The 15,820-nt window shown below is 43.2% G+C and overlaps 1 protein-coding gene across 2 annotated transcripts in view; it reads left to right on the top strand.

The window, feature by feature from the left end:
- Positions 1-15,820, top strand: part of FANK1 (fibronectin type III and ankyrin repeat domains 1) — a 1,042,588-nt gene that overhangs the window by 284,887 nt on the left and 741,881 nt on the right. The window lies entirely within an intron of this gene.

Genomic DNA, 15,820 nt, shown 5'->3' with positions numbered 1-15,820 from the left:
ATATATATATATATATATATATATATATATATATATATATATATATATATATATTATATGCATATTTGTATAGAAATCACATGTACTGTAGAAATTTCTGGCCTTCTTTCTTGTACCTCTGAAATCCACCTGGTCAGCTGGAAACTCCTTCACTACTGCAGATAATCATATCTGTGGAGCATTTCTCTCCAGAGCAGGGAATCCCTGTCAACAGAGTTAGGCAATTTCCTAACTTTGACCAGGTGTCAGTTTTTTTCAGTGTATCATCAGGTTCAACATTTTCCAGCTTTTGCAGGTACAACATCTGGAGAAGGTGAAGGAGCATCTTGATCTCTTTTACAGACCAGTTTGGAACATGGCTGTGGGATTTAATGGACTGCATCTCCCTAAGTCAAGATAAAGAATGGTATGTAGAGGCATGAAACTGAGATTACTAGGGTGTGACATCACTCTCTCTCTCTCTGTCCTTCAACATTCTGAAGGGGTATATGTCGGGCACAGAAAAGCATGAGCATGCAAAGACTGTCTTCACATACACCAGCATCACACCATTAACCTGCAGCTCACACAGATCTGATTAATGTGAATGTGCACTTCTCAGCTCATTCACAGCTGTACAAACTCAGCTATGCTGATGAAACTGTTTACACAAATGCAGAGGCACAGCTCATTCAACTAGCACCCTGTGCCAGACCCACAAAGTTGTGCCCCCCCCAACACTGTCAATTCTTCTAGTGAAGGAAGGAAAAAATTACACTCGTTCTACTGGCACACCAGTCAGGTGGACAGATAACATACCCCTTCCTTCCTGCCCCAGGAACCAATCAGGTTCTGTGCCTTGCTCCCGACCATCTTCCTTCCTTACATTTTTTTTTTATAGACATTTTTTTTATTGTTAAACTGTAATAGCAAACAGTTTATACTCTTCATGGAGCACCCAGGTTTTAGTTTAATATATATATATATATATATATATATATATATATATATATATATATATATATATATATATGTGTGTGTGTGTCTAACCAGGAAGTTCAAAACCCAAAAAGTCCGAAAACACAGAACAGCAATTTTTTTCCCAGGGAAAAAAAAAAATCGCTGTTCCAGTACAAAAAAAAACCACATAGACATTAAACTTAATCTAATGTGGGGGGCTTTGCCCCCCCCCCCCCCACTTAAATATACCAACTCCAAGATCGCACCAAAGTGGAGGAAATAGCAAAGCCGTGAAAACGGCTCACCAATTTTTTTCCCTGGGAGAAAAAAATCGGTGTTCCGTGGCTTCGCTGTTTTCACATTTCAAACATATGGTTTCGATATTACAATGTTCGGACTCCGATGAGTTTGACGTTGTAATATAGACCATATGTATATATATATATATATATATATATATATATATATATATATATATATATTTTTTTTTGTTAACTGTAGCAAACTGCTTACTGCAATGTAGCAAGCAGTTGCTGCAGTTTATACTCTGTATGGAGTGCTACAATGATTAGATTTTATTTAAAAATGTTTTAAAGTGTAGCAAGCAGCTGGTCCAGTTTAGACCACACAAGTAGCACTACAGAGTTCAGGTTTGACCGCGAGTGCAATACTAGCTTTTAAAAGCTGGTATACATTAAAGTTTGATTGGGATTGGCCATCCACACTTACTAACACTTTGCTCCTGGGGCAGATGCCCCCCTTTGCCTCATCCATGCCAAGCTTCTGCATGTGTGTGCTTTAATGCAGTTCATAACGTTAAGCACTGCAATGCTTATTTTGCATAAGAACTTTGTAAATCTGACTAAACTTTTGCCAGTGTTCTGCATTTCCCCATTTTGAAAGCCACTGGACTCTGCATTTAGGTGAAGTTTGAGGGAAAAGTACAAATTAAATAAAACTGGTTTATGAAAGGGAGGGATAGCTCTTAAAGTTATTGAAAAAAGACAGTTATAAGTCAATGTCAGTGTAACATCTTCAGGATTAGCACCTGAAATATTGTAATAGTACTGTGCGTTTACTTGTAAATTATTGGGATGTGTAAAGTGCCATATTCAGTACTGTTTGCATTTCTATGTATCGACTTGGTTACTGCAGACACTGTCTCTGACAATGGAAATATTCAAGAACACACTGCTGGTAACCCTCCTGTAAATGAATAATGAAATACATGAGCAGTTATTTAATAATCAGTTTACCACACCATTCTAGCAAAGCCTTATAGGCCTACATTTCACTGCACAGTTTTACGGATACTACAGGAGATGAGTGTATAACACAGACAGTACTGCAAAGGAAAGGCAAATCCAGAAGTCATAATTAATGCTCTACTGTGCTTCTGCAATTATTCAGTTACTGAATGAAATTAATGACTCCAAATTGTTTACACTAATGTAGGTTAGGAAGGTATAATTATTTTTAAATGTATTTTAAGTTTGTAAAATGTTGCAACAACAGGGAGCAAGACACAGGACAAACAGCTTTAGTACAGAGGAAAAACTCATCCTCATGGATTCACTGAGAACTTATGTAAATGGTCTTTTTGGAAAAGGGGTGCAAAACAGGCAGAGAGAGCTAAAGCATGGAATCAAGTAGTGGGTGATATAAATGTTATAGGGATAATGAACTGCTCATAGGCGCAGTGCAGGAAACGAGCTAATGACGTGGTAGGCATGTCAGACCAGGCTAGACAGAATGTGATTGCCCATAGCAGCACTCTTGGTAGGCCTTCCACAGTCCAACCTTATTTCTATAAGAGATAATGACTTTAATGCAGATGCTGCTGATGCAGGAATTATTTCAGATGGCATTGACATGTCTGCTTTCTGACACAACATCCGCACACAGGTTGTGCTGAGGGTTAGTGTTTGGTTGACTTTGCTTATTCAGGTAAGGTGTATGTGTCATGGTACCTGTATACATATAACTCTTAAGTGTTTCCACATCAGGGAATCCATCAACTAATGATGTAGTTCAAACTCTGTGGACACTGCAGCTCCGAGTTGGCCGCTTTCACAAGCCTGAGGTTTTCGAGTAGCTCGAGGCCAAGTCTCTATCCCGTGATGCTCTCTGCCTCTCATCTCAGATCTAGTTTGCCGCTGCAACAGATCCGAGGTCGAGAGTGGCACTCAGACCAGTATTTCTATTTTTAATTCATTATTAGATAGTTAACTTTAGATTCTCTACCAAAAAGTGCATTTTTCTTGGCTAGTTAGCCTTAGTCTTTTTGTTTAGGCATTGTCCTTAGTCTTTTTGACAAATTTTCGTCTTTATAGAGTGGCTGCTGTTAGGCTTTTCATTGGCCGCATTTGAGTTTTACCCCTATCCTGTTTAAAAAGTTTAAAAGTTTAGAAGTTTAACTTGATAATTATAGCTGTTATAGTTATTTACAGCTTTAGCGTTTTTTCTTAGTGTGTGTGTGTGTGTGTGTGTGTGTGTGTGTGTGTGTGTGTGTGTGTGTGTGTGTTTGTGTGTGTGTTGTTAGCTTGTTTAACTATTTAGAGATTGGGTTCTATTTGTCTAGAGTGGTGTTTTTGTCTAGACAGTTTATATATATATAGATAGACATAGATATATCCTGTTCTTTCATTGAATTATGGCGGATCATAAAAAAAGAGAGAAACAAAAGTCTGGGTTCAAGTGTGGGCAGAAAATGTTAATTACTGATCTGCATGTCAGTTGTGTGTACTGTTTGGGGGCAGTTCATCTTCAGGAGGACTGCTCCATTTGTCATTCCTTTAGCAGCAGGGTCTTGCTGGAACCCAGGAGAAAACTGGTAGACAGGGGTTTGTTAAAACCTGATTTCCAGGAATTACTTGACAAGGCCGACCAGACTTCAAAATCTTCGAAGGGATCCAAATCTTCGAAAGCTTCTTCGGAGCCAAAGTCTTCAGCTCCAAAACTTGCTGAGAAGGTGCAGTCGCCGGTTCCACAGTCCTTGGAACCGAACACCGAGCTTGTTTTTTGGAGCCGGCCCCTGATCTTGGAGGTGGTCTTCGAAACTTTGAAATCGCCTATTTTACAGTCGGTGACTTCGTTGATCCCTTCGACTCTTTCTTCGAGGAGCCTCTCTGATGTGGATGTTGACCAAGTAGTGCAGAGGCTCCTCGAGAATCCGGCACTAGCCAAATTGTTGTCGGCTCCAGCCCAATTGGTTTTGGAGCCGAAGACTGTCTTAGCTACGGTGTCTACTCCTCCTCCGAGCCAAGCTGGGCCTTCGGAGCCGGGGGAAGTGGAACTGATGATTGTGGAACCCTCAGAGCCGAGGCCTGTTCCAGTGCCATCGGCTCCGTCAACTCAGACTACTTCGGTGCCGTTCGAGGAGTCTGGAAGCCAATACTCTCCAGTCAGCTCTGGGGGGGAGGGGGGTCGAACCGATGGGTCGGTTCTGACCCTTCCTCTCGGAGCTTTGGCACAGATGAGCTCGGCTCCTTCCTCAGGGTCGGAGCCCACTGTTTCCGCACTGGGGAGGATCTTCTTCGGAACTGGCTGCTTCCTCGCATTGGAGCAGTGGAGCATTCGATGATATGAGGAGAGTTATGTCTTCCAAGACACCCACTTCATCAGGGTCTTCCTCCTCATCCCCGAAAGTGCCACTTTCTACCTCTGCATCATAGGTCCCTGTAAAGCATCGAGACCCAGAGCCTCAGGTAGCCCCATTGGGGGACCCATGTTCTACTCAGACCTCACCAGAAGCTCCCACTGATGAGGTTCCCAGGAAGAAGCTTTGCAAGAGGAGGCATTTAGACTCCTCACAGGAGTCTGTCACATCAGACACTGACTTAGAGGAGTCAGAAGGGTCCCCACAGTCCCCCTCAGAGGATATCTCCTTTGCTGATACCCTTGAAATCCTGAAACAGAGGGGTGACTGGCAGTCCATTAGCCCTACTGATGATGAGTCGGTGCTTCTGAAGGCCTTTGGCTCTCAACCTTCCACCTCCTGGGTGACTCCACCCTTTAATGAACTAATGGAGTTGGTTGCTCGAAGGACATGGGAGTCTCCTGATACTGTGGAACCTGTCCCTCAGAGGCCCAACAAGTTTATTACATTGCCACAGGGCAGAATGTTTCTTACCAAGGGAGTGCCAGTTGATGCCATGGTGGTGGCGGTGGCCACCAAGAAAGAGTTGTCTGAAACCTCTTCTACTGTCCATCTTCCTAATAGAGATTCCAGGACTATGGACAGGTATGGGAAACGCATTTTAGTTCAGCGACTTTTGCCATGCAATCTCTCAACTATTTGACACATTTTACCCGACTTCAAAGAGATCTCCTTAAAGAGCTTGGAGATACTCTACAGAGTATTACAGTTGAAGGCGTTCCTGATAAGGTGACATCCCAGCTCAATACCCTTAATTCCATAGTTAACTCGTCCATGCAGCTCATTTCTTATGCAGCCGATGGCTCGAGTTGGGCAGCGGGTTCAGAAATAGCTCTTCGGAGACATTCCTGGATGCGCTTACACTCCTGTGCAGAAGCCTTCAAGTCTTCCTTCGTTAATACCCCATTTGATGGTTTGTCCCTTTTCAGGCCTAAAGTCAAGGAGAGCCTCACTAGGTGTGAACAAGATGGAAAGACTCAATCTGTCATAGGAGTCTGTTTTTCCACCCCTACTAGACCTTACCCCAGAGGGCAAAAGGGAGGAAAAATGTGGTTCCGGAAGTCCCAAGGAGCTTTTCAGAACACACGTAGTGAACCCGCCTCCAGAGGCAGAGGATGGGGTAATAATGGAAGATGCCGCCCAAGCGGCAGAGGGGGTCCGCAGAACCAGGGCAACAGGGAGCAGTTCTTTGGCAAACCCTACCAGTGCTCCTGAAAGGAGACCTGACTGTCCTACTCTGGAGGCAGTCTGGGGTCGCTTGTCTTTGTATCCAGGCACCTGGCTAAAAATTACAAAAGATTCTTGGGTACAAAGCATTGTTACCAGAGGTTATGTCATCCTGTTCTCAGAACCTCCCCCTGTATGAAAGAAAATCCCAGACGTTCCACCCAGTCTCAGGGATCAAGCAGCCATAGAAATTAAAAGCCTGCGGGAAAAGAGAGTCATCCAGCCAGCCCCAGCAGAACAAATAGGATCTGGAACCTACTCCAGATTCTTTTTAGCTCCAAAGAAAACAGGGGACTGAAGGCCCATTTTTGACCTCAGCAGACTCAAACCTTTGTAAAGAAGGAGAAGGTCCGGATGGTCACTCTTCAATCGATTCTTCTGTTTCTAGGAACGGGCAATTGGATGTGCTCTATAGATCTCAAGAATGCATACTATCATATCAAAATGGCCAGACCATCCAGAGATCACCTGCGTTTCCGGCTGCGAGCCAGCCACTATCAGTTCTGAGCACTGCCCTGTGGTCTCACAACAGCCCCCAGAGTGTTTACCAAATGCATGGCAGTGGTTACGACTCACCTCTGGTGTCTAGGATTCCGAGTGTTTCCTTGTCTGGATGACTGACTCCTCACCGCCACTTCCAGGCATCAACTACTTCAATCCAGGGATCACACTCTCAGTCTGTGCTCTCAGTTAGGAATAACTATAAATTACGACAAGTCTGCGTTGTCACCATCGCAGCATATCTCCTTTATCGGAACAGACTTAGACACCACCACCGCCATGGTAAAATTGCCACTGGAAAGAATAGTCACTCTTCGACAACAGGTATCAGACATTCTGATGAACAAGAAAGTACCAGCCTCTCAGGTGTTGAAATTACTAGGAACTATGGCAGCAACTCTCATAGCAGTTCCTCTAGGGCATATGCACATGAGAATACTTCAGTGGTTACTCTTCACCCAGTGGTCTTACCAACAACTTCCAATGTCATTCTTGATAATGATTACAGATTCATGCAGAAAGGATCTTCAGTGGTGGTTTATCAGCCAACATATAACAGTAGATCTTCCATTTGTTCTCCCCCCGCCATCAGCCACGGTGACTACGGATGCTTCTCTGAAAGGGTGGGGGGGGGGTCTTTTTCAGGGAAGAACAGCCCAAGGCACCTGATCAGAGACAGAGTCACAATTGCACATAAATGTATTGGAGATGAGAGCATTACTTTTGGTGTTGTAGTACTTCCAAGACTCTCTTCCTCTGGGAACGATTGCAGTTCAGACCAACATGTCAGTAGTCTGGTATATCAACAAGCAAGGGGGAACCAAGTCTTATCCCTTGTGTCGAGAGGCCCTGAGAGTCTGGCAGTGGGCTGTATCCACCAGGTGCTTTCTGATAGTGATGCACATCCCGAGGAAATCCAGCGTTATCGCGGACAAACTGAGCAGAGCCATTCTGATGCCGAGGGGCAGCAGCTCTTAGGGAAATATTCTGGGTAGTAGCATTGATAACCACCTGCATATGTTTTACAGACCTGACAGAGGAGGTTGTTTGCCTTTAATTAGAATTAACCAGGATTTGATGGCGAGTGGTCCCTCAGAGATGATGTAGTGGAGATGATTTTTCGCAGATGGGGCCAGCTTTGCTGTGACCTGTTTGCATCCCCTATGAATGCTAAATGCAGAAGCTACTTCGCCCTGAATCCCCCTACCAGGGGAAAACCCAAGGGATTCTCTCGTACATGCTTGGCCCCTGGGACTTCTGTATAATTTTCCACCGATTCCCCTGATTCCGAAATTCTTGCAGAAAGCCAAAGTCCTGGGGTGGACGGTAATTCTGATAGCCCTGTATTGGCCTTGACAGATTAGGTTTGCCTTCCTTCGACTCTACCAACTAGAAGAACCTCGGATTCTGGACCCAGTTCCAGATCTGCTGACAAATTAATCAGGGACTCTTCATCCTTCTCTACATTCCCACAGATTGACAACTTGGCTGCTCCGATTTCCAATATAGCCAGGTCCCACAATTTTTCCTCGGAGGTACAGCATATCCTTGTATCCTCTCATAAAGCTTCAGAAAGTTGTATGCCAGCAAATGGAAGCAGTTTGCTTTCTGGGCTTCACAAAATGATATTGACCCATATGTCGCCCCACTTGCTAGCATTTTAGAGTTCTTGACTAAGCTTTTTAATGAAGGTGCTGCGGCTGCCACCATATGAGTTCAATTGGCTGCAATTTCATATTTTCACCTCAGATCAGAAGGTTCTAATCTTATGTCTCACAGGTTATGTAGAGCCTTCTTAAAAGGTACCATACATCTTAGACCACCAGTTAGACAACCTTTCACTCCCTGGAATCTGAATTTTGTTTTATCAAGGATTATTCTTCCTCCATTTGAACCTGCATCCTCCTGCCAACTAAAATTTCTGTCTTGGAAAACCATCTTCTTGGTGGCCATTACATTAGCACATAGAGTGTCCGAACTTCAGGCCTTATCTATTAAACCCCCATATTTGTTTTTTCACCCTGGCAGAGTGTCGCTCAGGACTAACCCTTCCTTCCTTCCAAAGGTATGTACGGGGGCTAATCTGAATCAAACTACTGAACTCCCTACTTTCTTCAGCAACCATTCCAACAAGTTGGAGTATATGTTGCATAAACTTGATGTTCACAGACAACTCAGATTTTATTTGGATAGAACAAAAGAATTTAGAATATCGGAACAACTTTTTGTCTCTCATGCTGACACCAAGAAAGGGCTTCCGGTGTCAAAAGTTATTCTTTCCAAATGGTTGACTGATTGCATAAAATTCACATATTCCTCTGTGAATCAACTATTAGAACATAGCATGAAAGCGCATTCCACTAGGGCTGTTTCTACTTCTTCAGCTTATATGGCTAGGCTGCCTTTGGACACGATATGTGCTGCTGCCACTTGGTCTAAGCCTCATACCTTCATTATGCATTACAAAGTAGATAAGTCGTCCAGGGACAGGGCTTCCTTTGGTTCCACTGTCCTCAGGAATATACTCCCATGAGACACACAAGAAGAATGGTGCATGGGACGCTACCCATGTGTTAAGAATGAACGGCGAGATTGAACAACTTCACATAAAGAAGTTATGTACTTACCATAACGTTCTATGTGAGTTATTCATCTCGCCTTCATTCTTACATTCCAACCCGCCTCCCCCCTCCAGGCTTCTCGAAGAATGAGTTTTTTTTTTTTTTTTGTGGTCTGGTGGGTCTTGTTATAGGATTTCTTACTCCGGCTGGAGTAAAGGTCATGTGTTTATGTGTTTATTATGTTATATATGTTGGGATCAGCAAATTAGATCTGAGGTGAGGCAGAGAGCATCATGGGATACATACTTAGCCTCAAGCTACTCAAAAACCTCGAGCTTGTGAAAGCAGCCAACTTGGAGCTGAGGGATCTGCTTCGAACCCATGTGTAAGAATGAAGGCGGGATGAACAACTCACATGGAACGTTATCGTAAGTACATAACTTCTTTTATGCTATACTGCACTACAGCATGCTGATGTTGACATTAGAATGGCTTTGATGTTGATGCCATAACTCACATTCTTATGACACAGCCTCAAGACAGGGGTACACAGTATCAGAAGTGTACAGAAAGGGCTCTCTTACCCCCAAAGCAGGTGGATAACGCTTTATGCACTGACACAGGCTGACATACTCAGCATAATGAGGAACTTGCATTAAAACAAGGGGGAAACACCACATAGCTCAACAACTATTTATTGTGCTCCACCAGAATCCCTTGAAGGAGACAATTCCATTTTGGAGGTAGTAAAACCAACAGATCTGATGTTGTCAATCTTCACGTAATCCTTGACTGTGGGCTCGGTGGTTCTGACCCTCGGAACAGACTTGGATGTTATTCCAGCTCGTGCCTTCCAAAAACTCTCAAGCTAAGCTCTACCCATAGTGCTCCTTACACAGTCACCCCAGATCTTGTTTGCTACTTCAAAGTGCCAGACGTGTTATCTCCTCTTTGCTCTCGAGCGACAACACTAACTTTATTAAACTGTAAGTCTGATCTTTTTCTTTTCTGAAATTACCTTTCTCTTATATTTCTTCTTCTATCCACTCCTCTATTATATAGTTTATCTTGTGCATGTGATCTTTCTCTTCTATCTACTGTTTAGGTAATCTATCTCGTACCACCTTTGGTACTTTTTCCCCCTTACCCTTGCAGTACTTCTAAAAGTAACATTGTTAGTATTACCTTCCTGCCTTTAACTACTTTATTTATCTAAAAAAAAACAAACCTCTTTCTATCATTTTTATTCTTCTTCCTTGCTGTGTGTGAGTGAGTATGGTCTTTCTTTAGTCATGGTGGACAACCCTGTTAAAGGCACTTCTGGCTTTAAAAGGTGCCAAAAATGTGACAGGAAGCTTCCTAATTCAGATGGGCACACTCTTTCTGTCTGTTGTTTAGGAGTGGTTCACTTGCAAGAGGACTGTGCAATTTGCCATAGTTTTAGCCATAGAGCTTTAACTGACCATAGAAATAAACTTATCTGAAGGGTCTTCTTAAATCAGACTTTGAGGAGGCTTTATCTGGTCCCAAAATGGAAGCAGGTTCACTGTCTTCCTGTTCTTCTTCAAGTAAGACAAAGAAAAGAAGTCAGTCAGTTCCATCATGTTCTTCGGAACCTCCATGTAAAATGGCCAAGGCTTCCACAGTTCCTACACCTTCTTCGGAACCAGTTTGTCAAGTGACTCAATCCTCGGTACCTGTTTCTGAAACGACTTCATCAGCGTCAATGCCATTAATGCCTGTTTCTGCACTGACTACTTCGACACTGATGTCAGTTATGATCTCACCTTCTCCTTCTTTGGAACCCAAAGAGTTTTTGTTTAAAACTTTGCCACGCAGCAGATATTTACCTTCAGTGGATCCTTTTGTGGACTGTCCTCCCAGTCCATTTTTTGGAGAAACATCCACCCAGATCTCTTTCAGTCTCTTCGGTCTGATCTACCAAGAGTCTAACTGAGTCTGATATCATGAGACTAGTGGATCAGCTCCTTGCAGTGAGGGGTTTGCCTCCTTCTGTGGTTCCTAATGCTGTCAGCTCTGGAACCCTGCCTTCTTTCACCCCAACCTTTATTCCTCCTTTGATTCCAGAGGAGATTTTGGAGCCACTGGTACTGACCTTCCCGGCTTTGACTGTTTAGGTGCAGGTCAGAGCGCCTTCTCCGGCATTGATAGATACCCTGAGCCCTTTGGGTTTGTCGGATCTGGAGACCTCCTGAGGTCGGGGCTTCATTGCCTTGTCCGAGAGACAGGGTTTGAATTCGATCCTTTCAGAGCCCTCCATGCCCCTGTGCGCTTCGGCATATGTTAGCTTGACTCTGGCCTCTTGTTTGGAGCCGGCCTCCTTGGTGCAGGGTGGGACCATGGTTCCGAAGGAGTCTATTTCAGTTCCGGGCTCCCACCCTTCTATGGGGGGGCCTGCCTTCCAGGCTATAGAGAGGGCCTTGTCTATTGTGGACAAACAGTTTATGCCTCCCGTGTTGGACCAAACGTCTTGCCTTTCTCCCGACCGGAGCTTCGACCAGTCTCTTCCCTGGGACAGAGGGTACAGAAGGCTCAGGACTAGACATAATGTTTATGACTTCTTTGGGTACCTCTCCGGAGCACCCCACTGAAGAGGTACCTTTGAAGAGAAAGTGCAAGAGGAAGCACTTGGACTTCCTGGAAGAGTCCTACATGGAAGATAGCGATTTTGATGAAGGGGAAGGTTCCCTTAAGTCACCACCTGAAGATGCTTCCTTTGGAGACATCCTGGAGATACTTAAACAGAGGGGTGGCTGGACTTCCCTGTAGCCTTCCTTGGAGGAGTTGGTATGCCTAGAGGTTTTTCATGCCCAGCCCTACCCTCTTGGATCTCTCCACCCACTAACGATCTCTTTAAGTTGATTGCGCAGTGGGCTTGGAAGATACCTGACTCTACCAAGCCAATTCCAAAGAGACCAGACCATATCCTTTCAGCCCCTCAATATCAGCAACACTGGGCCAAGCGAATTCCTGTGGATGTCATGGTGGTAGCGGCAGCCAGTAAGATGGGACTTGCTGATGTAAGTCCCACTATCCATCCTCCTAACAAAGAGTCTAGGACTATGGATATGTTTGAAAAGCAAGTATAAGCCTCACTGACCTTTGCTGTCAGATCCTTGAACTCTATGGCACATTTTACCAGACTTCAAAGCGATCTTATTAAAGAACTATCAGACACTCTGGCAGGAGTAGTAGCTGAAGGAGTTTGAGACAAAGTGGCTTCTCAGCTTGCCATCGTAGAATCCCATTTCTAACTTGTCCATGAGGCTAATTGCACATGCTGCTGAAAGGATGACAAGGGATCAGGTTCAGGTTGTAGCCATCAGGAGACATGCCTGGATGCACTTATGTGATTTCTCTGAGCCATTCACGTCTTCTTTCGTCACTGCTCTGCTTGACGGAACATCCCTCTTTGGACCCAAAGTTAAGGACACTCTGGACAGATGTGAGAAAGATGGGAAGACCCTTTCTGCCATTGGCATATGCTTTTACACTCCTCAAAGGCCCTATTCCAGGAACCAAAGGAGTGGGAGGCTATGGTTCAAGAGATCCCAAGGGTCTTTCCAGGACTGACGTGGCAATGACTTTCCCTGGGGTAGATACTGTCAAGAGGCAGAAGTGGCCCGCAGAATCAGGGTTCCAGGGATTCCTTCACTGGCAATTCCTATCAGTGCTCCTGAAAGGAGGCCAGATTGCCTTCCTCTGGAGGCAGTTGGTGGGGGGTGATTATCTCTGCACCAATCTGCCTGGGTAAGGATAACAATGGGCAATTAGGTACACAGAATTATAACCAGAGGTTACAATATCCCCTTTTTAAGAGACCCAAAAAGACAAAGAAAGATCCTCAACATTCCACCCAGTCACAGGGATGCAGCAGTCTTGGAAATTCAGAAACTGCTCAACAAAAGAGTCATCCAGTCAGTCCCATCAGACCAGAGGGAATCCAGGATTTACTCAAGATTCTTTTTAGTGCCAAAGAAAACGGGGGACTGGAGATCAATTTTGGATCTCAGTCAGTTGAACAAATCAGTTCAGCAAACAAATTCCAGATGGTCTCAGTTCAGTCTATACTTCTGTTCCTGGAAAAAGACGAATGGATGTGCTCAGCAGATCTTCAGGATGCGTATTACCATATAAAAATGGACAAGCGTTCCAAAAGATTTCTGCTGTTCCGGCTTGGAGCCAGTCATTATCAGTTCAGGTCACTGCCCTTTGGTATCACCACAGCCCCCAGTGTGTTCACCAAATGCATGGCAGTTGTAGCAGCTCACCTTAGACTGCTAGGATTCCAAGTGCTTCTATATATAGACGATTGGCTCCTTATCGCTTCCACCACGTGTCAACTTGTAAAAGCATGAGATTATGCTCTTCTCTTTTGTTTGGACTTAGGAATCACTATAAACTATGAAAAGACCCGCTTAGAACCATCTCAACAGTTGGAATTCATTGGAGCCGTGCTCAATACAGTCACTGGAATTGCGTCTCTTCCCTTTGAAAGACTACAGAGGGCAAGATCACAAGTCAGCAAGCTCAGTCGGAGCAAGAGTATCAGCGAGGCTCCTTTTACAAACTGTAGGGTCAATGGCAGCCTCCATCACTCTAGTCCCTCTGGCAAGATACCATATGCAAATTCTTCAATGGCTGCTAGCATCTCAATGGTCTCTCACATTTTCTAATTTCTCCAAATCTTTTGGGTTTCTAATACCATGATGGGAATGGACCCCTTTCCTAAGTCAAAGTACGATTAAAGTTCATGAAATTAGTATTGTTTCAGTCTTGGATGTCAGCCAAAAGTGCTCTTCGCAGCACCTGCAATGTGCCCAGTAATGACTCCTTCTGCAATTCGCATGGGGTTACTTGGATTGGTAACATATCTAAATACGATTGTAGATTCTTTTTTATAAGACCTGTTGCTCTTGCTACTATTGGAACTGTCCAGGTATCTTTCTTCCACATTGCTCTCATTTCTGCCTGCAGAGCCTGGTATTTTATGACTTTGTGTCTCTGTGTACGCAAGACACTATAGTCACTGGTTGTGGCAATTTCAATGATCAATGCTACTTTTGTTTTCTTTTCTTGGGCCACGATATCTGGTTTTCTAGCATCTATCATCTGATCTGTTGGTAATGGGTGATCCCATGTGATATAAACTTTATCATTTTTTATGATGCTGTGTGGCTCATGTTTCCAGTGTTTTTCAGCCACTTCGATACAATAATGTTTGCACAATCCCCAGTGCAAAAGTCTTGCCACATTATTATGGCTCTCAGTATATGTTGGAACCAGCAACAAGGTGTGTGACTGTTTCCAGTTAGGTTTTACAAAACCTACATTTGTCTGTTTCTTTCTCATGTTCAATGGACGTTGTAAACCAGTGTGCACGTAGCCCACTGTCTTGGGCTGCCAGCATTAACTTTTCATTTCTTGGTTTGAATTTGCCTCTCCTTAACCATTCCTGCATTCGTTCCTGATCAACATGAGGTTCTTCCAGAAGTTTTCTATACTTGCAACTGTATTTATGATTTTTTCCCATTTCTTACTTTCTCATCTGGTCCTTCACCTTATATTCTTTCTTTTGTTTTTTGGCACGTTCAATTGCTGCCTGTTTTTTATCTACTTTTGGTTTGATTTCTTTTCCTGCTTGACGTATATATGCTTCTGCTAAATTAAGCAGAGAAGTCATCTTAGATTTATTCTCCTCATGTTTCAAAACTTTCACTACATTTGGATCTTGTGAGTCAGTAGATATGTGTGGAGTCCCATGATTGCAGATCTATAAATGTAATCAGTTTCAATGAGGCCCATCCCTTCTTCAGAACGGGAATATATAATCTTGGTATACACTGATTTTTATAAATCATTTGGTGAGCATGAAGCATCCTTCTTCTTTAAATATCTAATCTATCCAATGCTTTTTAGGGCCAGTCAATCATGCTAAAACTGTAAGTTAGGACAGGAAGAGCAAATTGGTTTATAGCTTGGATCTTGTTCCAAGATGTCAGTACTGCTCTCAGAATTAATTTAAGTCTTCTAAGGTACTTTTTACTAAGTTTTATTTGCATTTGTTCATGTTTTATTGCTAATCCTTCATCAATTCCCAAATATGTGTACACTCCCTCTTGCTCAAGTTCCTTTATATCATACTCTTGTCCCAAACTGATGTTTTCCTGGTGCTCCGGTTTTCCTGCTTTAAAGGTTGCTTTTGTACATTTGTCAAGACCAAATGACATTCTAATATTATCTGAAAAAGTTTTGACTTTTTTTTGAAAAAAAGCAGCTGTGCTTTCAGTTCCACATCTGATGAGCTATACAGTTTTAAATCATCGACAAAGAGAAGACGAGAAGTCATTAGACTTAGTTTTCTAGGAGCCAAATTGTAGCCATGCCTAAGCTGTTATGTAAACAGCTAAATGGGTTAATGGCAAGGCAGAATAGCAATGGTGACAGAGAGTCACCCTGAAATATCCCCCTTTGGATTTTTATCCCTGGGATAATAATCTGTCCGTTATCATGGCTTAATTGCAAAGTGGTCTGCCAATGTTTCATGGTTACTGCAATGTAGTCAATCAGTGTAGGGTATATCTTATACATTTTTAAGCAATCTTTTATCCACGAATGTGGGATACTATCAAATGCTTTTTTGTAGTTAATCCATGCCATACTTAGATTCTTACCCTTTTTACAGTTCACCACTATAACTTTATTTAACAACAAATGATCATTTGTTCCATATGACTTTCTTTTATTGCTCTTTTGTTCTACTGCCATAACTGAGTTTTCTTCTAAATGACTATGAACTCTGCATCAATTCCCGTGTATAGTTTATACTTTGTCGGAAGACAAGTTATTGGTCGATAATTTTTAGGGTAACTTGCAGGTTCACTCTTAAGTAAGAGTATTGTTTTGTCTGTTA

The sequence above is a fragment of the Protopterus annectens genome, chromosome 14.part0, assembly GCF_019279795.1.
Source record: "Protopterus annectens isolate FY-2018-M chromosome 14.part0, PAN1.0, whole genome shotgun sequence".
NCBI lineage: Eukaryota > Metazoa > Chordata > Ceratodontiformes > Protopteridae > Protopterus > Protopterus annectens.
This window is presented reverse-complemented; position numbering and strand designations above follow the sequence as displayed.